Here is an 18,730-nt window from a genome sequence, read left to right as displayed (position 1 = left end):
TAACTTGACCTCATAGGATGTGTAGCAAACAGTGGTGGGGCTTCCTCCGCCAGTCTTGGTGGCCTCCTCCAACTCCATGGCCATTTTACTTTTGAGCTGTCTCTTGATATCGTTGAACCTCTTCTTGACATTTCTGACCAGGCGCTTGTGCTGACTTACAGCGTTCACCACCTGGGTGATGTCCTTCCACATAGCCTTTTTCCGCTGTGCAGTGGTCTTGTGGTGACTTTTCCCCAGTAACCGGTCAAACACGGGTATGATAGCCCGGACAAGCGCAGCATTTTCCTCGTATGAGAATCTGACCTTTCGGACACTTTTTGTGCGGCCAGCTTCTACCTCCTCCTCCTCCTCATTTTCGACTCCAGCCATGTACCCCTCCTCCTCCATGCCAGTGTCTTCCTCCTCCTCACCTCCATCTTCCTCCACCTCTGACATGTGGCCCTCCTGCAGCTGCTCTGGGGTACGGAATAGGTCCTGGGTATAGGATGGGGATGCCAGCGGATCCTCCACCTCCTCCTGCTGGGGCTGGTCCGCCAGGGCCTGGTCTGGGTCTGGCCTTGCTGTGGTCATGCTGCCTGCCACACTGCTGCCACTCCCTGTAATGGAGGACGACCTCAGCAGTCCTCTGCTGCCTCTCCCACTTGGCTGGCTGCTGCCACTGCTCCCTCTGCCACTTCTCCCTCTGCCACTGCTCCCTCTGCCACTGCTCCCTCTGCCACTCCTCACTCTGCCACCAACACCTCTTCCTCTGCTCACAATGCCACTGCTCCTCCATGCTCCTTACTTCCTATCAAAGAGTGAAATGGTGCCAGTGCCCCTTTATATAGGGGGTGTGATGCATAATGGAGGGGACAGAGGTGGGCCAATAGGTTAGGGGGTTCTTAGTCATGCGGAGCCAGTCTTGTAAATTGCACTCTGGTTGGTCCAAAACTCGCACATGACCGGCGGAAGAAATCACACTTTTTTGTGTCATAAATTTCCACCACTTCACCGCAATTCGCACTACATCGCACTTTTCAGCCTCCAAATCGCATCCCATTAAATATGCGAATCATTACCAAAAAATGTGATTTCAAAAAGTGCGGAGAGCGGCGATGTGGTGCGAGATAAAAAAGTGTGCATTTATCTCATCCCATAGAATGTCACCCCCAATCTCTTATCCATGCACTCATTATGTCCCACATTGATTATTGCAATAGTCTCCTAACTGGTCTTCCCAAGAACAGGCTCTCACCACTGCAATCCATTTTAAATGCTGCTGCTAGGCTGATCTTCCTTGCAAGACGTCATCATCTGCTGATCCACTCTGCCAGTCCCTTCATTGGTTGCCTGTATCTTACCGTATTCAATATAAAAACACATCTACTCGCATATAAAGCTATTAACCATACTGCACGAGCATATATCTCTTTACTTATCACAAAATATCTCCCATCTCGACCACTCCGCTCTACACAAGATCTGCGTCTCTCTTCTGCACGGATCACTAGCTCCCATTCACTATTGCAGGACTTTCATCTGGCTGCTCCCATCCTATGGAATGCCCTTCCACGCACATTAAGACTCTTCACCAGTCTCCAAACTTTCAAGTGTTCCCTGAAAACTCACCTCTTCGGGCAAGCCTATCATATTTAAGTTCTACACGCATAACCCTCTGAGGCACTTCTGTATTATATAGCTTCCCTTCTGGGCTTGTAACTTGGTGGGACTGCTATGCTATTACTGGTGCCTGCCCTTGTGTTTCCCTCCTATATCCCTATAGATTGTAAGCTTGCAGCAGGGCCCTCCTACCTCCAAGTCTGTCTGTTGTTACCCAGTTTGTTTTATCACTGTCTACTATTGTAAAGCGCAACAGAATCTGCTGCGCTATATAAGAAACTGTAAATAAATAATAAAATGTAATAGCCTGCAAGTTCATCATGCAGGATGCCAGCCAATCCCGGAAGTTTTTCAAAGGTGCAGTCATTTACAAGGCAGGGTTTTGCCTTGTAAGTAATTACCCCTTGAAAAAACCTCCAAATTTGATTGGCATCCTGCATGCCAAACTCGCAGGCTATTACATTTGGCCGATAAAATCAACTGAAAAGTGCATTTTTCAAATCCACACTACTGTAGTGTATTTTTTATATGGCCTAACTAGGATCTCATTATGTGCTGTTTATATGAGATAGATTTGATACCTCCAACTGTCCTGATTTTCATGGGACAGTCCTATTTTTTTGGGACTGTTCCGCATCCCACCCAGGGCCGGGAGTCCTGTCAGTGCTGCTCTGCTCAGCAGAGCAGCACAGAATTTAAGCACCTCATCTATGTATGGTGGCAGTAGACATACAAAGCCATCACTCTGACTACACCAACTTATGTCTTTGCTTATCTCAAAATATATCCCCACCCAACCTCTCCGCTCTGCACAAGATCTGCCTCTCCCATCCACACTCATTACTCACTCCCACTTACACTTGCAGTATTTTTGTCGGGCAGCACCCACCTTTTGAATGCCCTTCCACACACACTAAGACTCTCCTCTAGCCTCCCAAATTTCAAGCGTTCCCTGAACACTCACCTCTTCAGGCTAGCTTATCATATTCAGGACCCCCACACAACCTCCAGTAGCATTCATATCTAATTGCATCCCATCAGGACCATCTAGTAATCTGGGATTGCCATGCATGGAATTCTATCCTTATGTATCCCTCCTATTATCCCTATAGATTGTAAGCTTGCGAGCAGGGCCCTCCTACCTCCATGTCGGTTTGTATCTACCCAGTTTGTTTAATCACTGTTGTTTCCAATTGTAAAGCGCAACGGAATCTGCTGCGCTATATTAGAAACTGTAAATAAGTAATAAATAAATAACCAACAGCTCAATGCGCTGGCAGTGCCCCAAACAGTGACAAATTAGGGGTGTGGCCTTGGGACAGCTGCATTGCCATGAAGCCACACCCTTTTCTAGAGGCCACCCCCCCTTTCCTGGAGAGCATTGTATGGCCGCTTCTTGAGGTCCCGTCAGCTCAAGGTGAAATGTTAGGAGATATGCAGCTATGTACTGTATATACAACAACTACATGAACTATGGTAACGATACTTGCGGATACTTGCTTGGTCATTAAAGTTTGCATAGTGCAACCTTTACTCAAGCAAGTGTCAGTTTACAAACTGTTCTGACTGTCTCTTACATACTAATAAACAATGGGAATTGCATAATTTTTGGGGAGTGTCTTCTCTGGGAGGGGACTGTTGAGGAAATAACAGAACTCTCAGCTGAAATAGTAAAGTTGGATGTTATCTGTAAGCTATTATACTGGATTTGCCATAAAGACAACAGATCTCATCTAAATACAATCACTGATCTTTGTGTACCAGAGGAAGGTACGTGCAATGCTTTACTTATTATCTACTTGTTATTAGTTACAGTTCACTGTTAATAAATAGGTTCCAAGTTCATTTTATCTCTGTATTTATGAACTAGTGACCTGTCAATGCCTTATCTATAAGATACACAATTAGCAGATTGTAAAGGGAAAAGTTTAGTCCCTTTACCAAACGCACATACACAGTAGAACTATTATTGCCATACAGGATTTGTATATTTAGCGTATCTCTATCTTTGATGTGATAAATCACCACAATCTGCAGTGCAATAATTACATCACATGGCTGTGATAATTATTGCAAGCAGGGAAAAAGGGGTATGGGTAAAGACCGGACCTGGACAAGATCCCGGGGGGGGTGTCCTGTCCGGGGGTGTCCTATACGGGGGGGGGCTGCCTGTGACAGCTGTCACTAGGAAGAGAAGGAGGGGGAGAATAATGGTCCGGGCATGTAGCAAAAACTGGAATGGTCCGGACCACACGGAGAGGCTGTAAACTCCCCTTCCCCATGTCCCTGGTGAAAGCTATCACAGGGACACCCCAGGATGGGAAAACCCTGGACCGGACACTACAAGCTCCAGAATGCACATTTTGATGTCAGATCTTGGGTCTTGTCCGGGTCTGGTTTTTACATAGTCCTTGGAAAAAACTTTGTCCCTGAAAATAGACTCTGCCCAGGCTTTGCGCATGTGCTGCCACTACTACCGCAGCCAGGTGCCCTTTTTCACATTCATAAATTATATATTATTTATTTTTGTTGCGCTTTTCTTGTGTGTCCAAGATCACATAGAATTTGACGGCAGATAAGAACAATTGACCCATCTAGTCTGCCCCCTGGCCCAGCTAGTCTGCTTCTCCTGCAAATTCTTAAAGGGCCATACATACGGAGAGATTGTGAGCTGAAAGCAGCTGTTTTGTGGTTTGAGCTGCTTTCAGCTCAGAATCCACCCAGTGTGTGTGACCTTTAGAATCTTGGTCTTCATACAGTATGTTTTCCATTTGTCTCCTTTGCAAGCCCCCTGCTTCATCACACATACCGTATGCTTGTTGATACTTTCTAATTCTATATTTGACTCCTTCAACATTTCTTTCACAGAATCTGTATTTTATTTGCATAACTTATATAATTTTATTTGTATAACAAGTGAGAGAGGGGGCGTAAACGAGAGGCAAGAGGGGGAAATGAGAGAGTGAGAAATAGTGAGAATGAGGGAAAGAGAGGGGGGAGAGACAGAGAGGGAGCAGAGAAGGTGGAGACAGAGAGAAATGGGCAATGAGAGACAGAGAGGGGGAATACGAGAGGGGGAAAGGGGGGGAGAGTGAAGAGTGGGGGTAAAGAGAGGGAGGGGGTGACAGAGATATTGTGAGAGGAGGGAAATAGAGAGGGGTAAGTGAGAAAGGGGGGGGGGGCGAAAGTGAATGAGAGACAGGATGTGGTGTAGTGAAAGACAGATAGGGCGGGATGTACTAAGGTAAAATGCGTTAAAACCCCTGTTTTCGGGGGTTTTACCTCATTTTCAAATGTACCAATACTTGTCGGCCGCGTCTTCGCAAGGCAGGGTATTGCCACCTTTGGGTGGCGATACCCTATAGAAGCCTATGGGCTTCTATCACCACCCGCTGCAAACTGCCGCCCCTGCCGCAGATGCCGGCCGACACTGCTCCCCCTGGCTTACCTTCCTCCAGGTCCTCCTGCACCCCGAAGGTAGACTCCTCTGGGGGGAGGAGGAGGTACCGGGGACAACCTGCTTAGGCTTCCCGGGATGAGGGGAGAAAGAGGTACCCAGGGATGTGACAGAGACCCCCTGCACACCATATCACAGGTATCGCGGGGGGTAGTATGTGGGTTGTCTGGCTCCCAAGAGAGGTGCTATGTGGGTCGGCCAGCTCCCGCAAAAGCTGGCATGCAGGTCATTTGCCTCCCACAAGAGGTGGCATGTGGGTCGGACGGCTCCTGTTAGAGGTGAAATACAGTTCGGCTCCTGCATTAGGTGGTACGTGGGTCAGCTGGCTACACGAGATGTGGCATGCGGGTAGTTCACCACATGCACCAATTTAAAGCCGAATTTAATGGTGTCTTATTAAAAAAGTACAAAATTAAATAAACAATTAATATAAAAATATATAACAGTATTTTAAAAATATACCTACATCTATTTCTGCCATGCTTTTTACATTAATTCTGGGGGCGGGCTTCAATGCGATGACAAGTTGGGGGCAGGGAGAGCTGCACCAGCACAAAAATAACCATTGTGTGTGAAAGACCCACATCTCAGCACACACTAGCATTTTAGGAAGGGGCAGTCACGGCCCAGCAGCCATCCTTTCCAGTGGATAGATCTGGCTGCTACCCAGCGGCCGGGCCATAGCTGGCACATGTAAAAGGACACATAAGCTGTCAATGCTGATTTACATGTCTGGTGCAGATTTTTCCCATCCAGCATTTTGCCCATCCAGCGGGGGAAACCGTTCAGTGTGAAATAGCCCTAAGAGGGTCAGTCGGCTCTGGTGAGAGCTGCTATGTAGGTTGCTTGAATCCTGCGAGAGCTGGTATGCGGGTCGGCCAGCTTCCACAGTAGATAGCTTGAGGGTCGGCCTGCTGCCGGGATAGATACTATGAGGGTCGGCTGGTTCCTGGGAGAGATGCTATGTGGGTCAGCCGCCTGTTAAAAATGTAAAAAAATATAAATAACCTAAATAACAGAGGGGGTCATATGCTTTGGTGCCCCCTATAAATCCACCACTTACAGTTGAAACACGGAAACTCGTGGCCATCGAACAGAATTTTATTGAATGCTGACTATATTATTACCAGATGATTTTTCTAAAATTCACCCCACGAGTCTAATTTGTAGGAGTCTATTTCTCTCAACATCAGGGTTTGATGGGACAATTTCTCCTGTGCATACTCTGTTTCAATTTTATTTTAAGCATTGTATTGACTTTTCTTTAAGTTTGCTGAATGACGGACTGCTTGGTCCTGCACTGCCTTCATCATTTATCTTTATTGATTCTACTTAATGTCATGGCCTCCTCTATACAGTACACCGCTACGCTCTAACTCAGAATATGCCCTTCCCCTTTGATTACATATATTGTACAAGGCCATACATCTTGCCCCTCTATTCTCTTCCATTTACTGTATCTCTATCTGTCTTGAAACTCTATCCCTCCCTTCTATCCCTATATATCTTTCCTCTATCTCCCATCTATCTTGCCCCTCCTTCTTCTCCCATCCTACTACACCTCTCCTGCCTTCCTACCAGTGGCGTAACTATAAATTTTGCTCCCCCCTGCCAAAAAGTTTGTGGCGCTTCCCCTCCAGGGTCCTCTCCAGCGTGTTTCCCCAGCGTGTGATGTGATGACGTCACGCACATAATGGAGAAGCTGAAGCAGAAGAGAGGAAGAGAGACCAGCATACACTGCTGCTTCCCTTGGCTCCGACGCATCCCAGGCTGCCCTAGCATGCCCATCAGCCCGCCCATCCTGTACACAGTAGCCAATAGCCGGCTCTGTGTACAGTCAATTGAATTAGTGGGGGAATTTGTCATCTCTGCCATGGCCCCACCCATGCTGCAGCTGACTCTCCTCCAGTGCTCAGTCAGTGGGCAGTGGCAGGCAGCAGCATGTCAGTGCGTCGAGCGGGTGCCGGCGCCCACACAGACCCTGCTGCTGCTTGCTCCCCCAAGCGACTGCTGGGGCTGCCTTACAGTAGTTACGCCACTGCTTCCTACCCTCTTTCCACTAAAATACTACACAAGCCCTTCACTTCGCAAGGAGCAACCAGAACCCTAGTAATGATCGGAAGTCACTTGTAGTCACATACATCCCAACATGTGATGGCTGCAAACTGGGAGCTTTGCTCAGCAAAGCCAGGTGCATCTGAAAAGGGAGACGGTCTGTATGGCTTCACAAGACAGACACACCTGCTAGCTGGAAGAGCATTTAACACAACTGATTATTCAGTCATCTTGCCACAATATGTATTTTCTGCAAATGTGTAGCACCATGAGTCATATTAATCAGAAATTCTATATTGTAGTTCTTATTATTACTATTTGTTACAAGTATCAAAAGAGTTCTGTGGCCAAAGATCATGGGTGAGATTTAATAGGATGAGAGATTCAGAAAGTGAGAGATTTGGTGGGAAATCTCCAGTTTTTTTAAAGCGGCAATCATTTACACTGCACAATCAAACTGGTTTTGCAGTGTAAATGATTGCCGCTTTAAAAAAACTGGAGATTTCTCAACAAATCTCTCACTTTCTGAATCTCTCATCGCAGTTTCAAAGCATGTAAACATCCTAAAAGAATTCCGACAGAGACACAGGAGATAAATCACATAGTGGTAAGTAATCATACAAACATGCACAGGATAAAGCATGAACATAGATAAAGTAGACAGTTTCGACATCCTTTACTTCTAAGGATATAGTGGAGTACCCGAAGGCGCCATCCGGGCACATACACCAGTATAGAAGAATAGGTCATAATCACATAGTATTTTTAGAAATGGTACTGTAACAATATGTGAAAGATTTATCGGAAAATTAGTCTACTGTCGGAAAGTCTAAACCCACTAACCCTAACAAAATAATACCCCCAAAAACCCAAATCAAACCTCCCATAAAACCCCCCACCCTGTACAACCCTCCCCCAACTAAGGCGTACCTGGATCCCATTACCTACCCTACTAGCTCCCTAAACTATACTAAACTACCTGACTCTCCCTCCCCCCTCCCCCCCCTCCTTAATTACAGGATATTATATCAAGGATACATCGGGGTAGTGGTCTCAGACCTAACATAGTAACAGGCCATAATGTGACTCCCCTACCCTCTCCAACAATGATAGTGCGCACGTCATGTAGAAAGTTTAGTGCAGGGTTACACTTTGTACACGACAAATGCCCATGTCAAGGAAATAAACAGGATATACATATTCACAAGCAACATTAGGGATAAAAAATATATATATATATATATATATATTAGTATTGCTAAAGGAGAAAAAGTATAGGCGTTCAAAATACATCTCACTAAGCAGTACTATCAATCCAGCCAGTTCTCAAAACCATATAATAAGGAGCAAAATCAGTGTGAATAAGAAAAATAATAAAGTCTTAAGCAGAGCAGGAGAGGCGTCTTAAATGACCATATAATTAGACACTAATCCGGCCAAAACTCCAGCTCCTGAAATGACAGAAATAAGCAAATGACAGCCCAATTTATTTGGGAATAACCAGGAGAGCGTCCAGGATATATTATCCAGTATTGTAAGTCCCACATATCTAGCGTTAGAGGCTGATGGAGTATATATGGATGAACAATGTCGGGAGTAAGGTAGTCGGATATGGAGAAATATGGAGCCACGTAATTGGAGGAGATCACTGTGAAGAGCATAGATGAGGGGTACCAAGGAGTCTCAAACCCAAGGGGATCCATCACAGAGAGCCCATCTGAGGAGTATGCATATACAGGCACTGCAGGGGTCACAGGGGCATGACACTTAGATAGGATCTTCATATCTCCAGCAATAGGCTTATCAGGAACATGGGGAGCAGAGGAATCAGCCCCCTGCATATCAGCAAGCACATTAGTAAGCCGGTCAGAGGAGGCACATACAGCCAGCAGAGTGTGTTGAACAGATGCTTCCATCATTATGGGGTGAACAGTAAGAGGACATTTGTCTGGGACAGGAGAGGCAGAAAGGGTTATCTTCTGGACATCAGCAATCCTGTCAGCAAGTCTGTCTGCTGAGGCAGATATAGCCCTGAGAATCAGCTGTACATCCATTACAACGTTTGCAATGTACACAACCAGGGTGTTGAAGAAGAGTAGGCAGGCTGCTGTATACGGATCTTAATAGATTGCAGTTTGGTGATGGCTAGCACATCACCAACCATTCAGAGAAAAAAAGGCAGCAGCAGGATAACTGGTGGTCTCACCCAGGCGCAGCCAAATGGTGTGTAGCAAATATTATATGGACCCTGCACATTCAATAGATCACACAGCAAAGGCACCCACTGAGCTCCGTGCAGGATCAAGATGAGGAACCCAGCGGTCGCAGGAGTAGGTTAGCGCAGGTACCTCAGCTCAGGGGCCCGGTGGGCAAGATGGCGCCGGCGTCTCCGTGCGTCCGAGCAGCGCGCCTCAGGAGGCGACTCCCGCTCTCCACCGCCAATCTTCCAGAGGGTCACCAGGTACCTCCACCCCCCGAGACACCAGCCGCGGCACCAGCGCAAATAAGTCACAGGGCCGCACTTCAGCCGTCAGAGGATCCAAGATGGCGCCCGCACACGGAGAGGGCGCACAAAGCTCAGCAGGCAGCCCGTCCGATCTCCGTGCGCCGCACAGGAGGATCACAGAAGGCGCGGGGGACACAGGAACAACTCCGGAGGCAGTGGAGGTAAATATGGAGCGTCCAGGGGTCCCGGGGCAGGATATTTATATAGGATTGTGTCGGAGCTCACACTCCCCGCACCCGCTCACGTTGCCGGCCAAGCCACGCCCCCCTTCTGAATCTCTCATCCTATTAAATCTCACCCCTTGTGTTTTTCCTTTAACTCTAGGAGACAACTCAATTGGTTGCAAGGTTTTATCTCTTAAAAAACCTTGTGCCCATCACGCCCAATTTTATATTACGCTCCCAATCCAATTTCTAACCCTTTCAACAGCCCTAGCGCTAGTAGCAGATCCAATGGTGAGCCACTTTAAAATAAGAACATTAACATCGTTCAACTTTCAATGTAGACCATTTTTTAATAAAATAAAAATTACAATTAGTTTAAACATTTAAACCAGACTGTTTGAATTGCATAAAAAAATTTCGACTGCAAGGTTAAAATGCACACACGGTTTTTAGCTCTGATAACCTAACGGTGCATGAATAATAACAAGTGTAAAGCTAACAGTACAGTCACAATACACGTAATGTACAGCTGTATTTGTCATGATGTCTATGGTACATTAATCATTTTTTTTTTTTGCTTTTTCTTTCTCTTTAGACTCATCATAATGGGAAATTTAAGCCAAGGTTAGGATTATATAATATCAATCAATCGCATTTGACTTTTGTGTTTTTTTCTAAAACAATATTATCACAGAGGATTTATGTGCATATGATTGGCCTTCTATATTGCCTACCAGGATCTGGCCAACCGTTCTTCAAAGGAATGTTTTGATCAGCAGACCTCTTCTTATAAGGTGTACACACGGTTAGATTTAGTCTATTTTCCTATTCGATTTTGCTTATACAGCCAAAGGCGAATCAAAAGGGTTTAAGCTGCATTCGATGCCGATTTGATCCATTTAGTCTATATCGAAAAGAAAAATAGACTGTGCCAGCAAGACTATATAGTACAGATATAGTGCAGACTATATAGTACAGATATAGTGCAGACTATATAGTGCAGATATAGTGCAGACTATATAGTGCAGACTATATAGTGCAGATATAGTGCAGACTATATAGTGCAGATATAGTGCAGACTATATAGTGCAGATATAGTGCAGACTATATAGTGCAGATATAGTGCAGACTATATAGTGCAGATATAGTGCAGACTATATAGTGCAGATATAGTACAGACTATATAGTGCAGCCTATATAGTGCAGATATAGTGCAGACTATATAGTGCAGATATAGTGCAGACTATATAGTGCAGATATAGTGCAGACTATATCTTACAGATATAGTGCAGACTATATAGTGCAGATATAGTGCAGACTATATAGTGCAGATATAGTGCAGACTATATAGTGCAGATATAGTGCAGACTATATAGTGCAGATATAGTACAGACTATATAGTGCAGATATAGTGCAGCCTATATAGTGCAGATATAGTGCAGACTATATAGTGCAGACTATATAGTGCAGATATAGTGCAGACTATATAGTACAGATATAGTGCAGACTATATAGTGCAGATATAGTGCAGACTATATAGTGCAGATATAGTGCAGACTATATAGTGCAGATATAGTACAGACTATATAGTGCAGCCTATATAGTGCAGCCTATATAGTGCAGACTATATAGTGCAGATATAGTGCAGACTATATAGTGCAGATATAGGCCCTTATTGTGATCGGTGCGGATTATTCCGCATGCGGTCGTACCGCCGATGTTTTAGGACTGCGCATGTGCAGAGGTCACTCTGCGCATGTGCAAGCGGTTTCGCCGCACGTATTCTTTAGACGCCGCACAGGGGGCGGAGAGGGGCGTGAAGGGCTACTTAGCCTCATTACCCTATGCATACACCCCGCGTTTCATGGGCGTTCCCATGCAAACGCGGGGCGTATGCATGGTAATGAAGCCATGACGCTTGTGTAGGGGGCGGGCATCTGACATCGCCGGATGTCAGCTGCCCGCCCCCATACATGATTTCATACGGACAAGTGTCCGTGTGGTCTAGGGTGGCGGGAGCTGGTGGAGCGTGCGGCCCTGCATTCGATGTTTGGCGACCATCGAATGCAGGGGCTGCTCCCAAGACGGAGGAGGCGTATCCCCGTCCACTTTCATGCGGACCGCCACATATCCGCGTACGGACGGAGGTGGCGATCCGTATGGAAGGCGGGGATTCGCCAGCACGGTCCTGGACGCATATTCTGATCGGGCCGCACCGATCAGAATAAGGGCCATAGTGCAGACTATATAGTGCAGATATAGTGCAGACTATATAGTGCAGATATAGTGCAGCCTATATAGTGCAGATATAGTGCAGACTATATAGTGCAGATATAGTGCAGCCTATATAGTGCAGATATAGTGCAGCCTATATAGTGCAGATATAGTGCAGCCTATATAGTGCAGATATAGTGCAGGCTATATAGTGCAGATATAGTACAGACTATATAGTGCAGAAATAGTACAGAGCTGTAGTAAGGGCCTGATTCTGGTTGACTCGGTAAGCTGCGAAGTGCCCGCCCTGCCATATCTCTTCGCAAGCATGCGAGGGAATGTGTTATGAAAACACATCCCCTCACATGTGCCCGCTGCTGGAGAAATCATTTGATGATCGCCGACCATCGAATGATTTCTCCAGGCGCCCAAATATCCCCCAGCCTTGGGTGCGGGGGAGAAATCATTCAATGTTCGGCAACCTTCAAATGATTTCTTCAGTGATGGCAGATCTGAGACACCTCTATGGTGTCTCTGATCTGCAGGCGTGAAAACAGTACAGGGCGGGCAGCTGACATCCGCTGACGTCAGCTGCCTGCTGCCCGCACTGGCGTCATCAGGGAATTTCCATAGGAATGCACATTAAATGCTGGGCATTCCCATAGGCAAATATTATTATATCTGTTGTAGATACATATTTGAGGGGAGTTGCAGTGTAAATCCCGGCGGTCAGGATCCTGGCGTTCAAAATCCCGACGCCGGAATCCCAACCGCTGAAATCCCGACACTTTCTCCCTCCGTGGGTGTCCACGACACCCTCGGAGGGAGAATAAATTAGCGTGCCGAGCGTAGCGAGGCACCGGGCCCGCTGCGTGGCGAGCGCAGCAAGCCCGCAACGGGGGGCGATCCACGTCCCCCGCCTTGTCGGGATTTCGGCGGTCGGGATTCCGGCGTCATGATTTTGAACGCCAGGATCCCGACCTCCGGGATTTAATACTGAATCCTTTGAGGGTAAATTGCTTATTTTAATCACTACAATGAATTATTTGATTAATATCTGTATTTCTATTAACAATGAAACTCGTACTTATATCATGTGTAGCATGTTGTGCTTTAGGACCAGATGGACACCGCGACCACCACCACCACCACACACCCCATCACATAGGTCCACAATTGCACTTTGGACATCATGGACACCATGGGCTACATGGACATCATGGACACCTTGGACTCCATGGACATCATGGACACCTCGGACTCCATGGACATCATGGACACCATGGATTCCATGGACATCATGGACATCATGGACACCATGGACATCATGGGCATCGTGGGCATCGCTAACATTGTAAATCTAGCCTTTGAAAGGTGAGTCTTAATAATACACAATGTATTGATACCATTGTCAGCAGGATGCACAGCCTAATATGGTGGTGATCTCATTGTAAAGTGCACAAGTCCTTCACTTTGCAAGGAGCAGCCAAAACCCTAGTTATATGAACACTGCCTTCAGGGAAACCCAGCAGTCGGCGGATCGCTTGTACACACAGCCCGATGTGCCGATATATCTTTAGATATATCAGGCATTGGCTGTGTTGCACAAAGTCCTTTGGACCAGTGATATATCGGCCGTTCACTAGAACATCCGATACAGTATATCAGCCAGTACTCAGGATCAGACTTATTTGTGAAAAAATTCTCTCTCTCTCTCTCTCTCTCTCTCTCTTCCTCTGTCAGGCAAATTTACTGAGATCAGAGTTCTATTGAAGGTGGGATGTTGCTATGGGCAACTAATTACATTCTATTTATTATCTTCTAGAGGGTGCTAAATTAATAAGGAGTAGAACCTGATTGGTTGTTATGGGTAACATCCTATCTTCAATAGAACTTCCATCTTAGAAAATATGTATCCTTGTCTCTTGCCCCCCCCCCCCCCCCTCTCTCTTGTAAATTGGGTGGACTCGGGACCTTATTGTGGTCCATTCGCAGGCCTGCATACGTTCTCACAGGGCCATGTGCATGCACTTATTGCATGTGTCCACGGTGACAAAACTGGTCACACCCATGCTTGGGAACGGAGGGTGGGAGTGGCATGGTGCTGCATTTCTTGGGTGTTCCCATGAGAACGCTGGCCATTCTCATGCTAATGGAGCCGTGACGGACAAGCGGGGGGCAGGCAGATGACATCACCGGATGTCAGCTGACCGCCCACTTTCCCCGGAAAGTACACGCATATGTAAGGTTGCTCAGAGCAACCTTACATATGCGTGCACGTTCCACATCTTTCAATGGTCGCGGACCATCGAAAGATGTGGGAGGCTCCCAGTGGTATACGAATGGATGTTTATGTAAAACATCCATTTGCATTCAGTGCGAAAGTACGCACCTTGTGAATGGTGGGCCGGTGTACCACCATTCACAAGGCGGGATCTGGGTCACTCGCAAAGATGCAAATTTGCATCTGAGGGAATGAACCAGAATACCCCCCTTAGTCACCTGTGCTAAGCATAAGCTGTGTCTGCATGAGGCCAGCAGGGCCATCTTTTTGTATGGGCTTAATGATCACTTGCCCAGGGGCCCCAGGTGTATAATGGCCCTATACTGATAGCTGATGACCCCCTTTTTCCAGGGATACCAGAATTTTGAAAATCGGCCCTGGGGAAATGGAGATATCCAACTTCAAAGCAGCAGTCCACATCCAACCTGTTAAGTGCAATTCCCAGTCAGATTTCTCAGGTTCTGTCTGACTTAGAGTATATTTTTCTGAGAGTATATGCTAAAAGCTAGGACTCTTCCCTTTCTGTGGACACTAGCGGCTTGTCTCTATCATACCCAGAACCAGAGATATCAGCCTTCCAGCAGCCGGTCCCTACTCCAGCTACAAACGTCTGGTGTACAGTTTTATATTTTTGTCAATGGATTGCTCTGGCTCCTGATCTCTGATCCCCAAATTCCCAGCATCTCCTGAAAGTTGGGACTCTAGGTTTTTAAAATATTGAAGGCTAAGAAATCTATTTCCAGATAATGGCGATATCTGCAGTCAAACAAGCTGCCCTTCCACGGGAATATTATGAATATTAAGTCCACACCATAATCCAACCCTCCCCTGTGTATAAAACACCCCCTACCTCCCTGGAAGTACTTTACAAGGGACGCTTCATTCAGCTCAGTGCCCCCTTCCACACGTTAGTGTTCTCCCTCCCACCACCTGTGCAGTAAAGGAGTAATTAGCAGAAGTTACTGCTCCAGGTCCTACATGTTGAGTGGAAGATAGAGCACCCCTGCCACCCGTGGGACATCACAGCTGCTGCTGATAGCACCCCCCACCCCTAGGAGGGGAGAATGGATAAGGGCCCCAGTGCATTGCTTTGCCCAGGGGCCTACACAGCTGTTAAGATGGCACTGGAGGCCAGTGCAAACCCAATAAGAGGGTCTGTTTTGTTGTGTCTCTGGGAGTTAGTACACAGCAGTAGCTGGCTGCTAGGTCTATACAAATGAAGATGACTTAGCAGTGTAAGTTAAAGGTCTGAAAAAAAATATGGAGGAAGTCCTTCTGACCATTATAAATGTAGCTACAGGTACAGCTAGAAAGCAGTAAGCTGATGTAATACTGAATTGGACCTGCCAAGGAGAACGGGTTAAGAGCCAAACGTGCTACAGAAAATGACAGCACCTGGTGATGGCATTTTGTATCTGCACATGTTTGAAAGAGTTATGACTCTCCTGGGTTGGCAGAAAGAAAAAAATGGGTCAATAACTTGGCACTATATGTAACTCGGGAGGCTGAGAAAGCTTATTCTGACTTGCCTGAGCAGTGACTCAGTTCATACTATATACTCTTTTAAAAGTAGCTATACTTGCTAGGATAAGGGAGACAGGACCTAGAAATGCTGAAAGGTTCCATATCTGGCAGTTTTCTACTGCAGAGGCCTAGTTGGCCAGACTGGGTGATGCGTGGTTCTAGCACATACAGTTAGCAAGGTTGTGGAGATAGTGAGCATAGATAACATGTAGGAGTAGTAGACCAAGGGATATAGAAGTAGAAGATATTTTACAGCTGATTTTTTCCCCTATGTATTTGGGAAGCACGTCGGTGTAATGGTTAGCATTACTGCCTCACAGTATTGAGGTCATGGGTTTGATTCTCACCATGTAGGTAACTGTTTAGAATTTATATATTCTCCCCATGCTTTAGTGGGTTTCCTTCAGGTGCTCCAACTTCCTCCTGCAATCCAAACATATACTGATAGGATAATTGACTTCCAACAATCTTAACCCTAGTGTGAATATGTATGCAGGTGCATGTGGTAGGGAATATAGATTGTAAGCTTCACTGGGGCAGGGATTGATGTGAATGGAATATTCTCTGTACAGTGCTATATAAATAACTGGTAATAAATAAGTAATGTTGCTTCAGGAACCATACCTGTATAGTATATTTGATAATATAATTTATATTTACAGTGATGAGACATGCCTGTAGAGTGCACTGTTTTCATGGTGCTGTACAGCATAATGATAGACATGTACCATGTGAAAGTTTCAAGCATTAGTAAAGGTTAGCATGTATTCCATATAGCAATCTGTACCAACAAAATGTATAACCAAACATCTGTTTGTGCGAATTTAATCCAAGTACTCTTTCTCTAAAGTAAGTACTTTTTCCCTAAAGTAAGGACAAAATTTGAAGTGGGAAGTTGGACAAAATCTGTAGTGGGAAGTTGCGTGGCAGCCTGACATTTCGTTTTGTAAAAAGACAGATTTTTTTTCTCTTTTATAAAGTGAAAAATGTTGATTGGCCAGCTTCTCACAGATCAATTTCAACTCCGACATCATTGTATTCAGCACCATAGTCTTAACGTGGAATATTTGTCACCCAGTGGTTAAACTATGTATTACATGGTGTGGGACATAAAGCAGGCCATAACGCAACCTACAACTCGTGACTCGGAGGCTTAAAAAGCTCGTTGTGAGTCACAATGTATGAGGACACATCTGTATATATAGCCTACTGCAGGGGTGCTCAAACTATTTTGCTCTGGGGTCCCTTCAGACAATGAAAATTATTACAGGACCCCAGCAAGTTACTACTGAATATGCGTTACATGTGTGGTCAGTGAAGTGACCGCTTTTGTGGCAGGGAGGCAGTGGGTAATGGGTGGGTGGGGTGTAAAAGGGTGATAGGAGGATGGGAAAGGGAAGTCATGGGTGTTTATTTAATGGGTTATACCCTGTTCCCCCTCCACAGACACTTTAGCATGATTCATCAACATAGAGTCGTGACCCCATGCTGAGGGGGTCAGGACCCACAGTTTGAGAACCGCTGGCCTACTGTATTGTTTTTGGTGATATATAAAAATTGTCATGTGTTCCTTTACATTGTCATTAGTGTCTTTTATCTTTTCAAAGATGGGTACGCACTGAGTTATTTGTCATCTGATCCGGCGTATCAGGGGGCTGATCCAGTCCTGTTCATACAGGTCTGAATTTGGCCCTGTCCCCGATGGTGGGGGAGTGTGCATGTGCATAGTCGCGAGCGTACGCCTTCAGCGAATTACACTTTGCATAATGATGGACAGGCAGGGGACAGTCGCAGGGGTCCGCCCAGAGAGTGTCTGCTTAAATTACAGGGTATATGGTCACTAGGTCAACAGTCATAAGGTCAACAAGCAAAAGGTCGACCAGTGATGGTCAGCATGGCTTTAGGGTGACAGGGTCATTGGGTCAAAACAAGCATCAGATTGACATTGGGAGAGTCGACAGTCAAAAGGTCAACATGGGTTTTTCACGTTTTTTTTACTGACATGTGTCGACAGGCATGGAGGTAGAATATAATAGTGTAGGCCGAGGCTGAAGCATAGCAAGCCATCTGAGAGGACGTAGTGCACTTGTTCGGTGCCCATGTCTTGGGACAAAAAAAAAAAACATGAAACCCCATGTCGACCTTTTGACTGTCGACCTTTCCAAGGTCTACCTAAAGCCACGTCAACCTTTTTTGTGTGACAACCTATGGCCTGTCGACTTTTAGTGGTTGACCTAATGCTTGTCGGCCTTAGTTCGGTCGACCCAATGACCCAGTTACAGGAGGTGCTGCATTATCCACTATATTGTGTACTAAACTATTCTTTCTTTTCCAGCACAGACATGAAGATGACGGCTTATGTCAGCACAGTATATGAAGAAAATTGCACTATATTTTGACATAACCAAGTTAATAAAGTTAATCAGAAAATAAAGACATACATTCAACACAAACTGTGTATACTGTACTGTCATTCCTTATCCCGTGGAGATCTGATCATTTCTGCCTCTAAACCACTGTACAATTAAAGCAGTGCCTCAATTAGAGGGAAGATTGTGGTTATGATTTAATAATGAATTTATGAATTCCAAGAAGCCCTGAACCTCCCTGAGCGGGGGATGCTGCAGAAGATAAGCTGGCATTTAGTGGTGAGTATTTCTGGGGCAGAAAAATCCTGCCCCGGTAGGTTTATCCTGCCCCAGGAAAACCCACCACTCAAGGGGTTAATATAAAATTGTTTAACCCTGGAGTGCCAAGTGGATTTGTCAAAATAGGTGTGAAAATTCCAAAGCAAACATTTTTATTCATCATAATGTTTATCTTATATAGAAAATAAAATATATATATTTTTTACGCATTTTTTATTGGAATTTATTGTGAGCGACGCTGCCATTTTCAGTGGATATTTTGCGCATCACTCACACAGG

General features: G+C 45.7%; 1 long non-coding RNA gene across 5 annotated transcripts in view; it reads left to right on the top strand.

Moving 5' to 3' along the window:
* LOC146026079 (uncharacterized) overlaps window positions 1-18,256 on the top strand; it is a 32,437-nt gene extending 14,181 nt beyond the window's left edge. Inside the window, exons 1-4 of one of the 5 annotated variants that reach the window (XR_014454351.1) lie at window positions 2,958-3,016; window positions 10,377-10,405; window positions 13,098-13,369; window positions 18,139-18,256. This is a non-coding gene — a long non-coding RNA (uncharacterized LOC146026079). Of the gene's footprint in view, window positions 1-2,957; window positions 3,017-3,211; window positions 3,370-10,376; window positions 10,406-13,097; window positions 13,370-18,138 lie in introns of those variants that run through there. The other 4 variants (XR_014454353.1, XR_014454349.1, XR_014454350.1 and 1 more) reach the window with 4 other exon arrangements.
* Window positions 18,257-18,730: the final 474 nt, after the last annotated feature.

The sequence above is a fragment of the Crinia signifera genome, chromosome 8 (assembly GCF_055691185.1).
Source record: "Crinia signifera chromosome 8, ASM5569118v1, whole genome shotgun sequence".
Lineage (NCBI taxonomy): Eukaryota > Metazoa > Chordata > Amphibia > Anura > Myobatrachidae > Crinia > Crinia signifera.
Note: the sequence above shows the minus strand (reverse complement) of the source record. Positions and strands in the feature narration are given on the sequence as shown.